Source organism: Myotis nattereri, assembly GCF_964212035.1.
Source record: "Myotis nattereri genome assembly, chromosome: 3".
Taxonomy (NCBI): Eukaryota; Metazoa; Chordata; class Mammalia; order Chiroptera; family Vespertilionidae; genus Myotis; species Myotis nattereri.
Window position 1 is genome coordinate 202,490,224 of NC_138077.1, and position 22,867 is coordinate 202,513,090.

The 22,867-nt window shown below is 45.4% G+C and overlaps 1 long non-coding RNA gene across 1 annotated transcript; it reads right to left on the reverse strand.

Annotated features, from left to right (window-relative positions):
- Window positions 1-16,243: 16,243 nt before the first annotated feature.
- On the reverse strand, window positions 16,244-22,500 carry LOC308516399. Its single transcript, XR_013995742.1, has 3 exons — window positions 22,430-22,500; window positions 16,999-17,105; window positions 16,244-16,614 (listed from the first exon to the last, which is right to left on the reverse strand). It is a non-coding gene; the product is annotated as an uncharacterized lncRNA (long non-coding RNA).
- Window positions 22,501-22,867: the final 367 nt, after the last annotated feature.

Consider the following 22,867-nt stretch of genomic DNA (forward strand, 5'->3'; position numbering starts at 1 on the left):
TGATGCTCTATCCACTGAGCCAAACCGGTTTCGGCAGTGTATAACATTTTTGACAATGGGGTTGGTAGACATTTTTCTAAGATTCATAGGCTGCTTAATGTCTACCCTAAGGTGAGTTCAAATATGTTTTAAATGTGCATAAGGTGCTAATATTTGCTCAATAAGTGAATTCTCTCCCTCTTTTGGGTTTATTTGATAAGGTAATGGCAGGAATTGGGGATTGATTTAGAGGCAGGGGAAAGCTCAGGCATGACCACTAGGTTTCTAGTTAGATTATCTGTTAGATGGTATCTATTTACTGAGATAAGGAAGGCAGGAATAGGCTTGGGATCAAGAGGGTGACAAATCACAATTAGTTTGATGTGTCGCTGGAGATGCCAAAAACTTAAATTCAGCTCTCTCTCTACATGTAGTCTGAAGCCCAAGCCTATAATGGATAAGCCTCTAGAAGAATCAGGAAGCAAGAGCAACACTAAACCCAAGAGAGGAGTTTCATGAAGGGGAATAATCAACAGTGTCAAATACAGCAGAGTGTGAGAAAGATGATTAAGATGTGTCCACAGAAATTAGTAATGTATGCCTGGCCAGTGTGGTTCAGTGGTTGACCTATGAACCAGGAGGTCATGGTTTTTTTTGTGTTGTTTTTTTTTAAATTTATTGGTGTTTTACAGAGAGGAAGGGTGAGGGATAGAGTGTTAGAAACATCGATCAGATGCCTCCTGCACACTCCCCACTGGGGATGTGCTCATAACCAAGGTACATGTCCTTGACCGGAATCGAACCTGGGACCCTTGAGTCCGCAGGCTGATGCTCTGTCCACTGAGCCAAACCGGTTAGGGCAAGGAGGTCATGGTTTAATTCCCGGTCTGCACATGTCCAGGTTGTGGGCTCCATCCCCAGTAGGGGGTGTGCCAGAGGCAGCCGATCAATGTTAGAAACATCTTCCTTCCTCCCTCTTCCTTCCTCTCTGAAATAACAAAAAATATTTTTTTTAAATATATTTTATTGATTTTTTACAGAGAGAAAGGGAGAGAGAGAGTCAGAAACATCGATGAGAGAGAAACATCGATCAGCCGCCTCCTGCACATCCCCCACCGGGGACGTGCCCGCAACCCAGGTACATGCCCTTGACCGGAATCGAACCTGGGACCCTTCAGTCCGCAGGCTGACGCTCCATCCACTGAGCCAAACCGGCTTTGGCCAAAAATATTTTTTAAAAGAAAAATTGGTAATGTGATGTCAGAGGAACAATGAGGGGAAAATAAATTATGTGTCGAGTAAGTGGAAAGTGAGAATGTGGGATGCCAGTTGAAAACGGGAAGATTAGATGAGGGGATGGTGACTGCTGAACCAAGGCCTCGGAGAAGATGGGAGCAAATGGAATGGAAGGCCTTCAAGCTCTGGACCTGGGACAAGAAGACATTTCATACTCTGAGCCTGAAAGTAAGAATATATGTTTGCAAGGTGAGAATGGGAGATTTCAGTTTACCTTATTTGCTTTAAATACTGGACTCTTCAGAAAGAACAGTTCACTTTGTCTTAAAAATCCACCAGAAGAGGAATGGCCTGGCTGGTGTTGCTCGGTGGTTGAGTGTCAACCTATGAACCAAGAGGTCATGGTTCAATCGCCGGTCAGGGCACATTCCTGGGTTGCAGGTTCCATCCCAAGTGGGAGGTGTGCAGGAGACAGCCGGTCAATGACTCGCATCATTGATGTTTCTATCTCTCTGCTCTCTGAAATAAGTAAAAATATATATAAGAAGAAGAAAAGCAATGCAGTATTTATTGCTGGTACCTCCTGTCACGAAGCCATGTTAGAGTTCAGCAGATAAATGTCTTTCCTCTCATCAGACTGACTAGTTGTGAGGCCTTGAGCATGCCCTGTAACCCCTCTGGGCCTCACTGATTTCTCTCTCTCTCTCTCTCTCCCTCTCTCCCTCTCTCCCTCTCTCCCTCTCTCCCTCTCTCCCTCTCTCCCTCTCCCTCTCCCTCTCCCTCTCCCTCTCCCTCTCCCTCTCTCTCCCTCCCTCCCTCCTGGGGATATTTTTCCCATTGATTTTTAGAAAGGGTGAGAGGAAGGAAGAGGGAGAAAGAGAAACAACGATGTGAGCGAGACATCGATTGCTTGCCTCCTACCTTGACCAGGAATTGAACCCGCAATTCCTTGTGGCGTGCAGAGTGGAAAGAAGGGCGTGGGATAACGCAGTAGGATACTGGGCAAAAGACTTGAATCATAAAAGAAGATAGTCCAATGATTACTAAACATGAAAAAAGTGCTCAACCTATTTGTAATCAGGGAAATGTATATCAAAACCATAATGACATGCCAGCCACTGACAAGGGATGGAGAAAAAAATTCAAGTTTGCTGATGGCAAGTGTTGGTGAGCAACACTTGAGTCCCTTAACCGGTTAGGGCAAGGAGGTCATGGTTTAATTCCCGGTCTGCACATGTCCAGGTTGTGGGCTCCATCCCCAGTAGGGGGTGTGCCAGAGGCAGCCGATCAATGTTAGAAACATCTTCCTTCCTCCCTCTTCCTTCCTCTCTGAAATAACAAAAAATATTTTTTTTAAAATACACTGGCATACACTGCTGGTGGCAAAGCAAGTTAGAAAAACCACTTTATGAAACAGTTTACCTAGTAAGTTTGAAAATACATACACATATGCCCCATGATACAGTATTGTCACTCCTTAAAGTTATACCCTAGAGAAATGAGTCAGGATACATGTGCAAGAATGTTTTGGAAGAGACACAGAAGACGAGTCTTTCTTGATCTGCGTGGTAATAACATGGTTATTTGTTTTATAAGTATTTATTAATTTCTGATGAGTTTGTCGGTATTGGTGTTATGTTTCACAATCAAAAAGGGTTCAGCCCGGTCAGCGTGGCTCAGTGGTTGAGCATTGACCTATGAACCAGGAGGTCACAGTTTGATTCCCAGTCAGGGCAGATGCCTGGGTTGTGGGCTTGATCCCCAGTGTGGGGTGTGCAGGAGGCAGCTGATCAGTGATTCTCTCTCATTGATGTTTCTATTTGTCCCTTCCTCTCTGAAATCAATTAAAAATATATTTTTTAAAAGGGTTTTAAAAAATGGAACAACATATGGGCTTTGGCCCTGGTCAGTGTGGCTCGGTTGGAGCATTGTCCCATACACTAATAGGTTGCCAGTTTGATTCCCAGCCAGGGCACATACACAGGTTGTGGGTTTGATCCCTGGTCAGGGCACGTATGGGAGGCAACTGATTCATGTTCTCTCTCACATCAATGTCTCCCCCTCTCTCTAAAGTCAATTTAAAAATATATATATTTATTGATTTTAGAGAGGAAGGAAGAAAGAGGGAGAGATAGAAACAATGATGATAATCATTGATTGACTGCCTCCTGCAGCATCCCACACTGGGGATCTAGCCTGCAGCCCAAGCATATGCTCTGACCAGGAATCAAGCCATGATCTCTTGGTTCATAGGTCGACGCTCAACCACTGAGCCACACCAGCCAGGCTAAAATCAATTTTTAAAAAGCCACAAAAACATAGGGGCTTCAGAGCCAGGTCAGTGTCGAAACTTAATAACTTTGTGATCTTGAGCAAAATAATTAGCATTCCTGCAGTATTGTAAGGATTATTGAGGCAAAGTGTCTAATGGTGCTGGTTAATATATTACAATAGCATCTTTCCATATACTGGCATTGTGCTAAGCACTTTAAATGACCTAATTTAATCCTTACAACACCCCTATGGAGTTGATGCTATTTTTTCTATTTTTTAATAAAGAAGTCAACGGCCCAGGGAATTGTGTTAGGAAATGGGTCTATTCAATTAATGGCTAACACACCAAATTCTTTTTTTTTGACATATGTTTTTATTGATTTCGGAGAGGAAGCTAGAGAGAGAGAGAAGCATCAATGATTAGAGGGGATCATCATTCAGCTGCCTCCTGCATGTACCTTACTGGGGATCAAGCCTGCAATCCAGGTATGTGCCTTGATTGGGAGCTGAACCATGACCTCCTGGTTCATGGGTCAACACAATCAGCTTTTAAAGGCATGTTTCTGCCCTAACTCCCTGCGGTTATAGCTGCTGTTGTGGCCCTAAAGGAATTGAAGCAGAAAAAGTGTCTGCCCAGAGAAGTAGAGTCAATCTAGGCCTGGGCTGCCGATCCCAGAGATGGGTGTTTATTAGAAAACATGAAAATATAAGATCCAACAACTCTGTGAAGTAAGGTAGGCAGGTGACATCTAAATAAAGCTGACTCAAAAGGGAGTGATTCCCCAAGTTGCACAGTAAACTGAAAGCAGTTATCAGAACCCAAGCCTTTTAAAGTACCACCCATTGTATGGGCATTCCTATTTTAATTAGAAAACACAGAGAATCTTACCCTAAGAAAGGAATTGTTTAAAGGTGGGATTTCCCATGACATGACCAAAATGACTACAATATACAGCAACCCCATAGCATTAGCTAACACCTCCATCATGTTACATAATTACCATTTCCTGGGCCTTAAGATAATGAATGAGCAAGTCCTTGTGAGAACTTAGGATTCAAAACTAATGCTAGGAAGACAAAGGATACTAAGAAATAGAAGTATGATGACAACTTCTGGCTCCAAGTCCTGTGCTCCTTCTAGTATTCCAAAGGTTCCTTATCAATGCTTATTGAATAACTAAGAATAGTGAAAAAAAATAGAGGATTAGTAGACAATCTTCCCAAAAGAGGAAAAGGAGTTGGTAGGACAGTGTTAGACTATTCCACACTCTGACCACCAGATGGCACTATTTCACAGGTTTTGGTTGTTTTTTTGAGCTATTGCCAAGGACACGTACAGTATGTTTACGGAACTATCAGTAGCTCACAGAAAATTTGTCTTCAAATTTCAAAGATTTTTAAACGTTTTTTGTTTTTTTTTTACCTTGACATTCACTGTTCTGAACTCTGTGTAAAGGACTGAGCCTTGAAGCTTTTCAATTACATATTACACTAGTCCTAGGACTTGAGTGACAGGCCCTACCGTTCAAAAGTTTTAACTTCTATTTTTAGGATATTGATTGGACTGCTTAGCTAAAAAGACAGTTGTTTAATTCTACCCTGCCCTTTACAGATGCTTACATTTATTTTACATAAAAGACCTGTTAGGATAATGGTAGCCAATTCCAAAACATCAAAGGTCGTTAGCTAGTCAATATTTTTAAAAAATTCCTTTGAGCTCCTTTTGACACCAAGATATATTTCAGTAATTTCAACCCAGTTCAGTCCAAATCTTCTGCTTTAAACAGCTCTTAAGGATTGAGGTGAGAAGGAAAGGGAATTAACTTAGGGAGGAGACTGAAAATATTATTTTCTGTCTTTTCCCTTTTTATCTTTCTCTCCTTTCCCTACCACCTTTTTTCTTTTTCTTTTTTAAATATATATTTTATTGATTTTTTAAAAATATTTTTTTAAATATATTTTATTGATTTTTTACAGAGAGGAAGGGAGAGAGATAGAGAGTTAGAAACATCGATGAGAGAGAAACATCGATCAGCTGCCTCCTGCACATCTCCTACTGGGGATATGCCCGCAACCCAGGTACATGCCCTTGACCGGAATCGAACCTGGGACCTTTCAGTCCGCAGGTCGACGCTCTATCCACTGAGCCAAACCGGTTTCAGCTTTAAAAATATTTTTATTGATTTTGTACAGAGAGGAAGGGAGAAGGATAGAGAGTTAGAAACATTGATCAGCTGCCTCTTGAACACCCCCTACTGGGGATGTGCCCGCAACCAAGGTACATGCCCTTGACTGGAATCGAACCTGGGACCCTTCAGTCTGCAGGCTAATGCTCTATCCACTGAGCCAAACCAGTCGGGGCTATTTTATTGATTTTTTTACAGAGAGGAAGAGAGAGGGATAGAGAGTTAGAAACATCGATGAGAGAGAAACATCAATCAGCTGCCCCTGCACACCCCCCACTGAGGATGTGCCTGCAACCAAGGTACATGCCCTTGACTGGAATCGAACCTGGGACCCTTCAGTCCGCAGGCCGACGCTCTATCCACTGAGCCAAACCAGTTAGGGCCCTACCACCTTTTTTCTTGCACTTACTCTCTTTTCCCTTCCCTGTTCTCTCATACTGTGATATGACTTTGACTTTATTCCAACATTTTATTATGAAAATTTCAAACTTAGGGATTGATAGACATTAGAGTATCTACTCTGATACAAACCACCTGGGTTCTCCAATTATTCTACAATGCTTGCTTTAGGACATATCTGTCCATCCTCCATCAATCAATCCATCTTCTGTGATCCACTTCAAAGTAACTTGCAGACATCAGTATACATTTCCCAAAAATTCAGCCTGTGATGGGTCTTTCATCCTATCTACCAAATCTTTTGGGTTTGCATCTTTTCTATGAAAAATACTGTGTACTTTTGGTGAAGTTTACTGGAAGTTTCTTTCACTTGATGAGGAAGCTTAGCAACTTAATGTCTTGGTCCTGCCAAGCATCATAATGCTCCCTGTAATATGAAGACTGTTTATTGGGCAGTTTTCCTTCTTGGGCCCATAGGATGGTCAAGGATTGGCTAGTCATTCAGTGGTGACCATGGTAGGTTCATTGTCTTTCACTGGGCAAAGTCCTTAACAATCATCCCCATGTTCCACGCTCCCAAACCTGGCTTCTTCTACCTGCTGTGAGTTTTCTGGGAGAGGCTGTTGTTCCTTCCCACGTGGATTAGGGAACAAAGTCAGCTTCCAGAGCAGAGTGTGTTGCCATGGGAACCTAAAGTTATTTGCAGTAGCAAAATGATAGCGAGTAATCAGTGACACAACCTGAAACATTCCATAATTGTCCCTGGAGAATAATAAGGTAAAACCTTTTATTCTTAGAGGAGGGAACTTTTGTGCTTTTGTCCTCGGAGCTTCGGGGAGACAGTGACAGAGTCGCCAGGGGCTAGGAGTAGGTGGCTTCTGACGGCTAAGACTGACTCCTAGCGTTTTCTGTATGCGTCCCTTAGACAAGTTATTTTTTCTTTCTGAGCTATAATTTTCTCTTCTTGAAAATGGGACATCATTTCAGTCTAGAGCTGAAAGGGACCTTGGAGATATTTAAAACTGCAATTCTCTGAAACATGATGCCGGCACATTTTGGGGGTAGGGGACCCTATAAAACCAACAGGGAGAGGGAAGTCTATCCATAGAATCCCAGACTTTTCTGTGTCTTTCTTTCATGTAATTCACACCTTTGCACATTGTACTTTGAGAGCCCCTAACATTTTAATTGATATGCAGGACTCAGGATAGCCTGTGCCCAAGTGTCATTATTAACCTGCAGTCAAAAAAAAAATGGGATGCCTGCATTTGAGACGATAATAATGCATTTTTTTAAAAGATACTTTTGTTCCAGTATAATTAAAACAAAAATTTATGAAGTTAGAAGAGGAGTAGGAGATGAGATCAGAAAGATGATGAGGATGCGGGAGCTCTACAGGACCTTGGGGCTGCTGTGAGGATTTTTGAGAGAAATGGGAAGCCAGTGGAGCAGCGGTTCTCAACCTGTGGGTCGCGAACCCTTTGGGGGTCAAACAACCCTTTCACAGGAGTCACCTAAGACCATCGGAAAACACATATTACATATTGTTTTTGTAATTAATCACTATGCTTTAATTCTGTTGAATTTGTAATGAAAATACATCCTGCATATCAGATATTTACATTATGATTCATAACAGTAGCAAAATTAGTTATGAAGTAGCAACGAAAATAATTTTATGGTTTGGGGTCACCACAACATGAGGAACTGTACTAAAGGGTCGAAGCATTAGGAAGGTTGAGAACCACTGCAGTAGAGGGCTTTGAGCAGAAATATGACTTCCTCACTCCACTGCAGCCACAGCGGCTTCCTTGCTGCTCCTTAAAACTGGGCTTCTAGCCGAAGCCGGTTTGGCTCAGTGGATAGAGCGTCAGCCTGCGGACTGAGGGGTCCCGGGTTTGATTCCGGTCAAGGGCATGTACCTGGGTTGCGGGCACATCCCCAGTGTGGGATGTGCAGGAGGCAGCTGATTGATGTTTCTCTCTCATCGATGTTTCTGGCTCTCTATCTCTCTCCCTTCCTCTCTGTAAAAAATCAATAAAATATATTTTAAAAAAAAATGGGCTTCTACTGGCTGTTCCTTTTGGCTGGACAGCTCTTTCCACAGATATCTGCAAAGCTCACTCCAAGTGTGAGCTGCGCGGTAAGGCCTTTCCTGACGACCCTATTTTGAATGGCAGCCTGGCCTGATTTCCCAGCTCTTGCCCTCTTATCACCTTACCCGCTTCCACCCTTTACAGCACCTACCAACTTTTAACCTATAATATATATCATTTACTGATGTCTATTGGTTACTGTCTGCCTCCCTCTGCTCACACAGGAATCTTTGTCTCTTTGATTCACCAAACACCTAGAATGTGTCTGGCACATAGAAGGATCCCACATATTTGCTGAAAGAATAACTTAAAGAAATAAGTTTTGCCTGACCGGCATCACTCAGTCAGTGATTGAGCATCGATGTAAGAAGCAGGAGGTCACAGTTCGATTCCCGGTCCGGACACATGTCTGGGTTGCAGGCTCCATCCAGGAGGCAGCCGATCAGTGATTCTCTCATTATTGATGTTCCTATCTTTCAAATGGTTATTGATTTAGAATATTTCCCCCCATTTGCTTCCTCATTCTCTCTGTGTATGTGTGCTTCTAAAACCTCAGAGTAAATTGGAGACTTTGTGTCCCCATAACCATAAATATTTCATGTGTATCTTTTAAGGCCAAGACATTTTCTTGCATAACCGCAGTATAGCTATCAAAATCAGGAAATTGAACACTGATGGAGTACTGTTATCTAATCCACGCCCATTTGTAAATTTCATCAACTATCCCAATAATGTTCTTCTTTTAATATCTTTTTATTGACTTCAGAGAGAGAGAGAGTGATGGAAACATCGATGAGAGAGAATCATTGATTGGCTGCATTTAGTTATTAGTCTCCTTTAATCTGAAGTTGTTCTTCAGCCTTTTTTGTGTTGTTTTTGAAGAGTATGAGCCAGTCATTTTGTAGATTGTCTCTCGATCTGGGAAGGTCTTCATGTTTCCTTGTGATTGGACTCAGGATATATGAGCACATTTAGCAGAAATATTGCAGAAGCGATCTCATGTCCTCAGTGCATCATGTCAGGGGGCACATTTATTAGCATGTCCCAACATTATTGATGCTAACTTTAGCCACATGGTTAAGATGGTGTCTGCCAGATTTCTCCATCATGAAGTTACTGTTTTTTCCTTTGAAGTTACTAAGTACCTTGTGGGGATAGTCTTTGAGCATGTTCCTCAAACTTTCACCCACTCGTTTTAGCACCATTCTTTCTATAGTTATTAGTTATCATTCTATTGTAGGGAAGAACTCCCTCTCCCCCATTCATTTATGTGGACTCACAGAGTCTTATCTTATTCTATGGCTAATAATACATCACTACCATTCATTATTTTACTGCTCAAATTGTCCCAGATTTTTGGCCAGTCATTTGCCTTGGAAACAATTTTACATGAACCATCCTCTCCAAGTAGGGTTTTTAAAAAAGGAAATGGCTCCATACTGAAAAAGGTAGAATATAATCTAGGTTATTAAATTATACTAAAGGTAGGAATCATTAGGTAAGAAAATTCACTTTGGGCAATTTTCATTGATTTATTTTTTACTTTGGGCAATTTTCAATAACAAAAGAAATCCTCTGTAATAAAGTGTGTTAAACTAGCAAGAAAAATAGCACAGCTGCTCAGCAGTGATCAGAGCAGTTTCAGTCTAGGGCGTGAGGATAGGTGGTTCTTATTAGAAAAAAGAAGGAAAAATGCTGCTTGAGCTACTACTGAGTTGTTTCCGCTCCAGAGCTGTGGAAGGCGGGCAGCACATGGAGGTGCGAGATAATGGCCAATCACAAAATCAAAATGTCAGTCACTGCTGGGAGGATTTTATTTTGTATTTTCTTTAAATTATGTTTATTGCTTTGAGAGAGGAAAGGAGAGGGAATCAAACCTTGATCTCCTGGTTCACAGGTCGATGCTCAACCACTGAGCCATGCCGGCTGAGCAGTGCTGGGGAGAATTTTAAACACATACAGTTCAACTGTTCTTACCTCCCTTGAGGACATAGCTGGGGGTACTGGTAAGCATCCTATTCTGCATAGGACAGCCCCGAGAACAAAGAATTATCCTCCCCAAAATGTGCATGCACAGGTTGAGAAACCCTGGCCTGGCCCAGGAGGAGCCCAGGGAGTTTGCGTGTGAGTGAATGGGAGCAAGCCATCTAGCTTTTGAGTGTGTTCCTTTTGAATGTTTCTTAAAATGATCTCGAAGATATGCTTTGAGGCCTGAGTGTTTGAAAAGGGAAAAGAGCCGATGGGACTGGAACTGGACGTTTCTGGAATGTAAGTAGTCGTCCTGTATTGGGAAGGACTCCCTGTGGGAGGATTCTGGCATATGCACTGACATGTGAAAGCCAGAAGCCCCTGTGCCAGTTCTCACCACCAGCTGTGCCTGTGGGAAAAGTCCAGAGCCCTGGGGAAACAGTGGGCCACCAGGGGGATGGGTGGGGGAGAGAGAGACTTCCCTTCCATCCCAGCCACATCCAGGCTGCCTCACCACCAAGGGCCCCTCACTTAACAAGACTTGACAGCTATTGTCTCTCTGTTACATTTCAGCCCTTTAACGTTTAATCTGCCTCCAGCTCAAATCCTTTCTCTGAAAAGTCTTCAAGTCCACCTGTTCTTCCCACACCCTCCATCTTTATCCTCTTCTGGTTACCTCTTCCCTGTGTCCCTGCCAAAGCCTGGCTTCCCAGCGCCTTGCTTCAGGCCACCCTCTCCTCTTAGCAAACAGTAGCAGAGAATACATTGACTTGTCAATGTAAGACATGCCCAAACCTGTAGAAAATTTTTATGAGTTTATTTGAGCCAAACTGACAGCATATGCTAGGGAGCAAGATCTCAAATGCTCTGAAGAAGGACGGTTTTGCAGCTTCTTTTATGCATTTGAAGTTAAGGGAGGCAATGTAAGGAAGATTCCAGAAAGCAAGGTGGGGACTGGATTACAGAATAGTTAACAAGATTATGTGTTCTCTTGAGGATTAAAACCTCCTTTGAAGGGTAATACTTCTGGTATTTCAAAGGTATGTTAACCTAGATCCACAAGAACAATGGACAAGGCTGGCTTAAAACCTTTCACTATTTTATTCATTATTTTATTCACTTTACAGTTATTTTTACCAATCTTGGATCCAAGCCAGGATCACACATTGTATTTAGTGACTACCCACCAGGACCTGCCCAGTTAGGAATTTAGGATCAGGTTGCCCGTGAGATTACTTTTCATAGAACCCCCCTTTTTTCCATCCACAGAATTATACTCAGTATGATGGCAATAATCGCTTAAAGTGTTTATGTGTCATGCGCTCACTCATTACCTCATTTTGATTCTTTGAGCCCATTTGGCAAATTCAGAGCCAGGTTAAGAAAAGGGGGTTTGAGAAAAGGGATATGTCAAGTGATAAGAATAGGACTTAATTTTTAATCAGAATTTCAGAATTATGATGCTCCCTAGCACATGATGGGGGTGTGGGTGGGTGGAGAGAATAAAATGTGAACACATAAATTAAGATATGATTGCTTTTAATCTCACTCACTTTGCAAATGAGACAACTGAGGCCTAGGGAAGTTAAAATTGCATTGTCTTGATAACAAAACTAGAATCTGAATTTGGGACTTCTGATTCTTAGCTCAAAGCCTGAAAGTCTAGAACAGGGGTCCTCAAACCTTTTAAACAGGGGGCCAGTTCACTGTCCCTCAGACCGTTGGAGGGCTGGACTATAGTTTTTAAAAAAGCTACAAACAAATTCCTATGCACACTGCACGTATCTTATTTTGAAGTAAAAAAACAAAACGGGAACAAATACAATATTTGTATTTGCATGTGGCCCGTGGGCCGTAGTTTGAGGACCCCTGGTCTAGAACTTTCTACTCCATACTCAGCTTCTTCCTCTTTCAACAGGGCTGGGGCATGTAACCTTTTAGGAAAAATTTCTATCTAAAATGGAAATTGTTTTAAAGAATTTAAATTTAAAGTTATTTTCATGGATGCAATCTAAGTTTCCATCAGTGAATAAGCAAAATGAGGTACCCTATATAATAAAAGGTTAATATGCAAATAGACTGAACGGCAGAACAACCAGAACCGAACAACCAGTCGCTATGATGTGCGCTGACCACCAGGGGGCGTGTGCGGAACATGGCAGGCATTGGCCACAGCAGGATGGTGCAGCAGGTGAGTGGGGGCACCAGACCAAGGCGGGGTGCCGGTCACTGTCATTGGGGCAAGCCTCTGGTGGTTACTGAAAATTCTTTGCTCCCGTGTGCCACGGTCCTGCCCAGTGCTCGCACCTGCTGCTGGTGCCAGCCCCGCTTGCACCCACAGCCAGCACCAGAGCCGCCACTTGCACCTGCTGCTGGTGCCTGGTGAGGGTCCCGATCACTCTGTGCATGCCATCAGCTGGTGTGAGCGGGGCTGGTGCCATCAGCGAGTGGGAGTGGTGGTGGCGGTAGGAGCAAGGCTGTTGGCAGAGGGGGGACGGGGGGGCGGGTCGTGGTGTGAGGGGCCAGGTGGGTGCACGGAGGATGGGCCGAGACCCCCCCCCCCCCCGTGCCTACCACAGCCTTTCGGCCCACAGTTTCTTTCAAGGTGAAAATATTTATGAAACAATAAATAATTTATGAATTCGTGCACTGGGCCCCTAGTATACATATAATGGACTATTTATTCAGCCTTAAAGAGGAAGGAAATTCTGACACATCTTCCACTTGAGGACATGCTAAGTGAAATAAGCCAGACACAAAAAGACAAAGACTGTATAATCCCACTTACATGAGGAAGCATTATAGAGTCTGAGAGTAGCAACGTGGTTGCCAGGAGCTAAGGAGAAGGAGAATGGGAAGTAGAGAGTTTTGGTTTTATAAGATGAAAAGACTTATGAAGGGGAGTTAGTGGGGGAAGAGGGGGGACAGAGGGGGCATCTGTAATATTTTCAATAATAAAGATAAATTAAGAATAAAAAACTTATGGAGATGGATGGTGGTGATGGTTGCACAGATGTATTTTAAACCAATATTATGAATGCACACTTAAAAATGTTTATGAGGGTAAATTTTATATTCTGTGTAGTTTACCACAATTGGACTTAAAAACAACCACAACAACACACACACACACACACACACACACACACACACACACACACACACACGAGGCCCTAGCTGGTTTGGCTCAGTGGATAGAGCGTTGGCCTATGGACTGAAGGGTTCAGGGTTCCATTCCAGGCAAGGGCACATGCTTGGGTTGCTGCGGGGTTCGATCCCCAGTAGGGGGCATGCAGGAGGCAGCTGATCAATGATTCTCTCTTATCATTGATGTTTCTGTCTCTCCCTCTCCCTTCCTCTCTGAAATCAATAAAAATATATTTTTTTAAAAAAGAGTTATCTGCCGAAACCGGTTTGGCTCAGTGGATAGAGTGTCGGCCTGCGGACTGAAGGGTCCCAGGTTCGATTCCGGTCAAGGGCATGTACCTGGGTCGGGCACATCCCTGGTGGGGGATGTGCAGGAGGCGGCTGATCGATGTTCCTCTCTCATCGATGTTTCTGACTCTCTATCTCTCTCCCTTCCTCTCTCTGTAAAAAATCAATAAAATATATAAAAAAAAAAATAATAATTTAAAAAAAAAAAAAAAATAAAAAATAAAAAAGAGTTATCTAGATAATCTTCTATCTGGGCAAGTCCAAACATGTGGATCAAGGAAGGTATCACCATAACCACTTAACTATACCAAGTACATTGTAGGAATGGAAAGTTTTTCCCTTCTAGGTTTTTTAGCTGGTGTATTAATTAAGTTGATGTAAGACAGTTTAACAGGAGAAAAACCAATTTTATATGTATGGGAGCCCCATAAAAATATGAGACCTGCCCAGCCAGCGTGGCTCAGTGGTGGAGTGTCCTATGAATCAGGAGGTCAGGGTTTGATTCCAGGTCAGGGCACATGCCTGGGGTTGCAGGCTTGATCCCCAGGAGGGGATGTGCAGGAGGCAGCCGATCAATGATGCTCTCTCATCATTGATGTTTCTATCTCTCTCCCTCTCTGAAATCAATAAAAATATGTTTTAAGAAGTATATTTGAGACCCAAAGAAGTGACCAAAGCAGGCATTTTTTAAAACCTTTTTTAAAAAATAAATGTTTTTATTGATTTTTAAGGAGAGAGAGAAAGAGAAACATCAATGTGAGAGATATCCACTAGTTGCTTCCCACATGCACCCTGACTGAAGATCAAACCCTCAACCTGGGCATGTGCCCTGACCCTGAATTGAACTGGCAACCTTCCAGTGCATGAAACCACACTCAACCAACTGAGTCACACTGGCCAGGGCAGCTTTTATATCTTTTAGACAAAGAAACATATACTTGTGAGGAATTGACAAGACAGAAGTTTGGGCTTCTTGGGGTAGTAACTTAGTGAAGAAGTAACAAGGTTTGTTTATATCAGTGATGACGAACCTTTTGAACTCGGCGTGTCAGCATTTTGAAAAACCCTAACTTAACTCTGGTGCCGTGTCACATAAATTTTTTGATCTTTGCAACCATAGTAAAACAAAGATTTATATTTTTGATATTTTATATATTTAAATGCCATTTAACAAGGAAAAATCAACCAAAAAAATGAGTTCGCGTGTCACCTCTGACACACGTGTCATAGGTTCGCCGTCACTGGTTTATATACTAGTAGCTTTCTCAGCCCTAGTTTCCCTGTCTCTAGTGATAAAGATGCCTTCCACCCTCCTGGTCCGTGCTTCATTCGTCCTAAGTGCAAAGGAGGGTCAGACTGTCCTTGCACTGGCTGTTTTTAAAATAATTTCACTTCAAAATAACCAGTATGCCAAAATGGCATATTTTGGGGTAGCATATTCTGCTGCCTTTCAACATCCTTTCCATCTTTTTTCATATATATATATTTTATTCTAGAGAGGAAGGGAGAGGGGTGAGAGAGATAGAAACATTAATGATGAGAGGGAATCACTGATCAGTTGCCTCCTGCACTGGGAATCAAGCCTGCAACCCGGGCATGTGCCCTGACTGGGAATGAAACCCTGACCTCCTGGCTCATAGGTCGATGCTCAACCTCTGAGCCACTTGGGCGGGCTCATTTCCATCTTGATGTGGTTGTGGCAGTGGCTTGGGCATTAGGTTAACTTCCACCCGCTGGTAGAAGCTTTGAGAGGTGTTACCAAATCTTACACGTTTTCTTTCCCTAATTTATCTGTAAGCTGCCCTCAAGGGAATGGGGGGTATGGCTTTCCATGTTTCTGACGTTCCTCAGCCACCTCCTACAGAAAGGCATGGGTGGAGGCAGGATACATCCTTGAACTCTGGCCCCGCACAGGTTTTCCCCCAAATCAATCTTTTGGGGGTCCGTGCTTCATTCATCCTAAGTGCAGCAAATATGAAACGAAAAGCTTTGTCATGGTGCCGTGCTTGGGAGACAAGCCAGGGAATAAGGCGGCCTTATTCCAAAGTGACTGAAGTATTTTTCCTTTCCCCCTCTGGTGAGGGGGGGACAATGGGACAGGGCACCCTTTACTGTTTCCTAATTCTAGGAAGCCTTGTCATGCAATTCCGGGCAAGGAGGGGAGAGGCACTTCTGGCATAATGAGGGCACACGCGGCGATATTGTTTCACAGCAAACAGGATGAAAAGCAGAGCGCGAGGAGAATTCCAATTTCTCGTTCAGATCAGAAAGGCACCATCGCCAGGAGGAAATCTGTTCTTGTGGGGGAGGCACGTTTGCTTCCAGGTATTTACCAGACTAGAGCATCACACCCGCAGCTCTTTCCCCCCTTCATGCACCCAGGGCTCACCCTTTGCCCCGGACAGGGATGGCCACAGCGGGCCAACATTGAGAGAGGCGGGCAGGAAGAGCACCGGCGTCTGGGCACGTGTGTGCAGGACAGCCTCTCTGTGTCACCCAGGTCACAGCTGTAATTCTAAAGGCTGAACAATCTATCCTCTACTTCCAGGGCCAAGAGATGTGAGAAATCAGGTGTAAAACGCTGTTCAGTTGCCACCCATGCCTGGCCCAACCCCTTTTCTTAGGTTTCTCAACTGAGGCGCTACAGGATTGACATTTGGGGCTGGATAATTCTTTTTTTTTTAATATATTTTTATTGATTTCAGAGGAGAAGGGAGAGGGAGAGACAGAAACCTCTATGGTGAGAGAGAATCATCTGCACACCCTCTACTGGGGATTGAACCCCCAACCCGGGCATGTGCCAGGACCAGGAATGGAACCGTGACCTCCTGGTTCATTGGTCAACGCTCAACCACTGAGCCACGCCAGCAGGGCTGGATAATTCTTTCCTGAAAACTTGTCTACGGCCGAGGCACAGGCGGGCTTATGAGTTGCTAACGAAGCTGTGGCCTCAAAGCCCTTCCTCTGTCCCTGCTCCTTTCCTTCCAAAGACGGGGCGCGGTCCTACCAGTGTGTTCCCAGAGGAAACATTTCTGTGAAAGCTGCAAAAAACAAGATCTTTCAGCTGCAATTAGTTAAAACCACTTCAACGTTTTCATTCCAAAATTTTTATTTATTTTTTATCCTTTTCTTAAAGGTAGTTCCTAATGGGGGTCAGGACACACTACCCCAAAATATGGCATCTTGGCATGTTAAATATTCTAAGCTGAAGGAATTTGAGAAACTGGCAAGAGCCAAGAAGGTCACGCTGACCTCCTCCTCCCCTCGCCCTTTTTCTCTGAAATGGGTCCTAAACTTCCCATGTGAGAGGTGCCCTCCCTACACCCAGGAGGGAGCATCCTTATCTCTGAAGGAAAAGGGATGCCAAGAAGAACCCTAGTGCACTGACCCAGTTTACTGCAACTACCTCTTACACCTTAACTTACCACATGTTTACATGATGCCCACTCTTCACCAAACCCAGCATATACACACTCAGGTTTCCGAGTCTTCATTCAGGTTCCTTTGGGTCTTTGTTTCCGTAGGAAGGCTCCTGTGTCACGTAAAACATACTAAATGAACAGGTATGCTTTTCTCCTCTTAATCTGTCTGTCTCAGTTTCATTCCCCGCTCCCCCCCCCCCCCCACAGCCTGGACTCTAAGAGGGTCAAGGAAAACTTTTCCCTTCCCTTTAGCTGCTAAATAACCTGTTTCAGGCCCCACAAAACCCAGATCTGACCCTGGAGTCAACAACCCTGGGTTCAAATCTTGGCTCTACCCCATCCTGAATTATCTTAGAATTTTTCATCTCTTTGAGCCTCAGTTTCCTTATTTGAAAAAAAAATGAGTTTACTAATGGTGACCCCTCTTTTTTTAAAAAAAAAATATATTTTATTGATTTTTCACAGAGAGGAAGGGAGAGGAATAGAGAGTGAGAAACATCGATGAGAGAGAAACATCCATCAGCCGCCTCCTGCCACTGGGGAAGTTCCACCCCCCCTCCCCCACCCCGCCACTGGGGAAGTGCCCGCAACCAAGGCTCATGCCCCTGACTGGAATCAAACCCAGGACCCCCCAGTCTGCAGGCCGACACTCTATCCACTGAGCCAAACCAGCCAGGGCAATGGTGACCCCTCTTAAGATTCCTGTGAAAACAAGCTCCCTGCCCGGAACAACTGAACACTCATTAAATGATAGCCATGATGGAGGTGGTGATGTTTATTCTTCCCATTGGTGGGCATCAAATGTGGTGACCCCTGGCGTCAGAGTAAGGGCTACTAGCTTCCCAAAGGTGGGAGACCAAGCTGATGCTTGATGATGAGGGGCTAAAACATTTGGCCAGAACCACCACCCAGGAAAATGTCAGGTTTTGAAAATGATGCTGAGACATTTGGGCTTGTAGTCTGGGCTCCACCGCAGAGAACTGCAGAGGACAGAAGACCCAGAGCTCCCTTCACGGGTGTCCTGCTGGGAGGAGCCCCTCTTCTGATGGATCCCGTCAGTGTTCTATGGGCAGTTCCTTCACCAAACACTGAAACGGGGTCAGAAGGAAGGTGGCTTCCAGGTGGTGGAGCCTGTCGGCCTGGCCAGGGACGCTGCGTAAACAGATGCAGCCCTAGGGGCTCCGCAGGTGTCTATTCTGTTCCTGAACCTGAATGGCAGACTCAGGATTTTATTATGATTCTTTTTTTTTTAAGTGATTCTTTTTTTGTTTTTTAATATATTTTATTGATTTTAGAGAGGAAGGTAGATGGAGAGAGCGTTAGTAGCATCAATGATGAGAGAGAATCATTGATCAGCTGCACCCCACACTGGGGATCCAGCCTGCAACCCAGGCATGTGCCCTGACCGGGAATCAAACCGTGATCTCCTGGTTCATAGGTTGACGCTCACCCACTGAGCCACGCCGACCGGGCTTATTATGGTTCTTTAAACAGTTAAGACACATCATATACATGTCCTTCGAGCCTAGGGTACGTTTTGCAATTTTTGTTTAAACATGAAAACAAACACCTGCAGCGTGGTTCTTCCTTGTCTGTGTCCCTGGCTCACGGTAATCTCCGGGGCCTCAGGTTCCCCTGCAGTAAAATGGGCCTCTCTAGGATCCTTCTGGTTTTAACAGGGTATGTAAGTCTGTGAAAGTCTTCACCGACCCGAAAAGAGCATTAAGAACTTGAGTCTGACAGCCCATCTGAATGCCTCCCCACTCAGCAGCAAAATGTATTTCTGTCTTGACATCTAAAATGGAAGCTTAATTGCTGCTGAGTGGCTGACAACTGTGAATGTGTTTGGGAGGATTAGAAGAAAGGTGGGTTTCCAGGTGGTGGGAGAATGTCAGCCTGGCCAGGGAAACTGTGGGCCTGCGAGTGGCAGCCCCATCCTCCACGGCCCCTCAGCAAGAAGTGACAGCAGAGCCCGGCTGGGGTGACTCAGTGGTTGAATGCCAACCCAGGAACCAAGAGGTCACGGTTCCATTCCCGGTCAAAGGCACATGCCCCCGTTGCTAGCTCGATCCTCAGTGTGGGGCATGCAGGAGGCAGCTAATCAGCGATGCTCTTTCATCATTGATGCTTCCATCTCTCTCTTCCTCTCCCTTCCTCTCTGAAATCAATAAAAATATATATTTTTAAAAGAAGTGACAGCAGAGACAAAATGTGCCATTTGTAGGTCACTTCCTGTGCCCTAGACACTGCACCAGCTGCTTTTGTGCATTATCCCAAGTAGCGCTTTTGACAACCCTGCAGTAATACTAGTGACGAACCTCATTTATCGAGAATTTAATGTGTGCCAGGCTCTATCCTAAGCGTTTGATGTAAAATCCCCGTTAGTCCTCATGACTCTGAGAAGGTAGGTGCTACTATCATCCCTAGATTACAGATGAAAAAACGGAGACACTGGTGCCCAAGTGACAGTTAATGCTGGCAGAGCTGGGATCTGAACCAAGCAGTTCGGCTCTTAAGTTCTATACTCTCCTTTCTTCCGGGATAGTTCTGAAGGAGGTACTGTTGTTAGTTGCATTTTATGGGTGAAGAAACGGAGGCTCAGAGAGGTGAAGTGACTTAATGTAAAGCTGCATAGCGTGTAAGTGGCAGAGCCAGGATTCAATCCCAGGTTGACGTGTGTTCAAAGCCCAGGCAGTTCACCATCGCCCCACACTGCCTCTGAAGTAAGTTACCAAAGGGCCATTATGTGCCCAGTCTGTGCCAGTGCAGCTGGGGAGGCACGGAGTGGGAGAGAAGTTGCAGAAGTGCCGTCTCTGCCCGGAGCTGTCACTCATTCAGTGTGACCTCAGGCGAGTCCCAGCTGTACATGAGAGGTCAAGTGTTCTCTCGGCTGCTCCGTCGTGGCCAGGCAGGTGGTGTGGGAGGAGGATGTGAGGGCTGGCAGAGAGCAAGAGAGGATGCTTTGTGGCCCAGCTGCTTCTGACTCCCAAGGAGGATGGGAGGCCTCTAGCGTGGAGACGTCCCATAGCTTAAATCGGAGAAGCTTCTCATCCCAGGCTCCTCCCTTCTTCCCAGAGGTAATGCTGGGGTCCAACCCCAGCAGGTCCAGGGGTCCCCAAAGGTGTGGACGGAGTCGGTGAAGAAGGAATGACACAGAGACAGCGTTCAGTTGATCAGCAGCCTAGCCAGGATCTCTAACCAGGATCTCCAGCCAAGTTCTGGTCTGGATCTCCAGCGAAGTTCTGTGTCCATGTTCTCTTGCTAGGTTCTCCAGCCAGGTTCTCCAGCCAAGTTCTGGTCTGGATCTCCAGAGAGGTTCTGCTCTGGATCTCCAGCAAAGTTCTGGTTAGGATCTCCAGCCAGGTTCTGTGTCCATGTTCTCTTGCTAGGTTCTCCAGGTTCTCCAGCCAGGTTCTGTAGCCATGTTCCCTCGCTAGGTTCTCCAGCCAGGTTCTGTCCAGGTTCTCCAGCCAGGTTCAGTCACCAGGTTCTAGTCAGGTTCTCTTGCCAATTTCTGTAGTCAGGTTCAGTCCAGGATCTTTTGCCATGTTCTCTCCAGCGAAGTTCTTCTGTCTCTAGGTTCTGTGTAGGTTCTGTCTTCTAAGTTCTGTGTTGTTACATCTGTATTTATACCAGTTGATTCCAATCCTATCAATCTCTATTCCAAAGGTTAGGGCGTTTCTTATCTCCATTCCAGGGAGTAAAGATTATGTAGCTTAAGCATGATTGTTCCTAGTTAAAGTGATTAATTACCCGCCTGGCACTTAGTTAAGAGGTTTTATTCCCTCCCTAACTTCAGGGGGAAATCCCTACCTGGGGAAACAACCTTTCTCAGAGAGGAGACCTTGGTTAAAACACATAGTGCCAAGAAGGTGAGCAAACATATTAAGAACAGTATGCCATATATGCCGGGTCCCTTGAAACAGCAAGGATGGACCGGCTCCTGGCAAGGTAATATTAATACTGATTATGATTATGAACAGTCGTTGTGTCCTCAGGGCCTGGCACGCTGTGGCACTTGAGGAAATGTTGACTGGGACCAGGCGATTTCCAAGTGCTTTCCAGTTCTCCATATTTTCCGATTTTGTGGCCACGAAAGATTGGAGCAGGAGAAGCCAGGCAGGGGCCACAGTGAAATGGACAGCGATTTGAGCACATCCAAGCTTGGAGTCCAGCCGGGGTGCGGCTGAGCATTTTATCTGGGATCCCAGGCCATCCCGGGAGCAACTGCACCTCCTCAGCTTCCCTTTTCAGTACCAGCCGCCCCTTTGGATGCACTCTGCGGAGCACCGGCTGAAATCTGCCCGAGGCTGGCCACCGTGTCCTCCAGCGGCCAAGGGGGGTGAGTGACACAGGAGGAGGAGGCTGCAGCCCCACAATGAGGCCTGAGCCACAGCCCCGCCCACCCCCAACACCCCTCACACAATTTGCCCGCAGGCTGCAACCCTGGTTTTTGTTTGTTTGTTTTGGGCCTTGACGGACCATTCTTGGAACTTATAACATCAATAGATGGAGAACCAGAAACACACATAACTTGTATGGCTTAGACGATGATTTCTGTTATTTTATCTATTTGTATATACTCTGATTTCCCCACCCCCAAGATAGATATAAAGCACCATGAGGTTGGTCGGTGTGGCTGAGGCTGGCGCTGAGCAAGGTTGCGGTTCCATTTTTCTGTCCCCAGGACATACTCCTTCCTACCCCAGGCCCCTAGATGGTGGCCCTTCCCAGCTGCATGTCACCTAAGCCCAGCTGACGGGTGATGGGTCAATGACCTTTCTCAGGGGTGTTTGAGTTTGAAAAGCTTGGGAAGCCCCAGCACCCAACTTCTTCCGGCCGCAGTTCCCTGGAGCCCAGAGTTCTGGGAGATGGGCCAGGTGACCTTTCACACAGTCAATCAGTCAGTAGGGTTCACTGGTGCCAGGGCCGGGATACAGGAGAGAAAATGAGGATCCTGCCCTCGAGGCCTCCCCAACAGCTGGGGAGACAGGCCCTGTTACAAAGAACATAATGGAATCATTGAAATGAGAACAAAGTATTGTAAGAGGCCATTTACTGAGCACTTCCTGCGGTCAGGCGCTCTGCTACTTGCTTCATTATACATCATCACCCTGAAACCTCACGGGGACCCTGTGAGGCCCCCCTTGTACAGATAAGCAAATTGAGGCTCAGAGGGGTGACGCAGTCTGCAAGGCCCACAGCTCCTACGTGGCTGAGCCAGATCTGTCAGACTGAAATCTGCCTGGGAAGTCAGGGAGGCTTTGCAGAGGAGGCAGCTTATAATTGAGGCTTAGGAGGTGAGTAGGAGACGGGCAGGTAGGAAAGTTGAGGGGGAGGAGGGAGGAAGACAGCATTTCAGAAGGTGGGAGCCAACTAAAGCTCAGCAAAACTCCCACCTCCCATGCCCCAGTTGCCCTCCCCTGGTACAGACCCTGCCCGGGGTCGTCATCCGCCCTGGAAGCCGGTGCCTTCTGAGCCCCGCTGCGCTGCTCTCTCTCACCGCGCTCCTCTGGCGGGAAGCGTTTCTGGGAGGCAGAGTGACAAGAGCACAGGCTTTGGGACTGAACCCTCCTGGGTTCACATCCCAACTTTGTAACTTCCTTGCTGTGTGGGCAAGGCCCTTGCCCTCCCTGAGCCTCAGTTTCCCCATCTACAGTAGGGGGATAATACCACCTCCTGAGTTTGTTCTCATGATTGGCGGAGAGGATGCGGCCAGGTCTCCTGGCAGTGAGCATGGCACAGTAACTGCCAGCTGTTACTCCTATTAGGAGGCGTGAATGCTTCAGTTCCAACACGTTAATTTGGGGGCCGAAACATCTTCCATGGGAGCAGATGCCCTGTGGCTCTAAACACCATCTGCGGGCTAAAA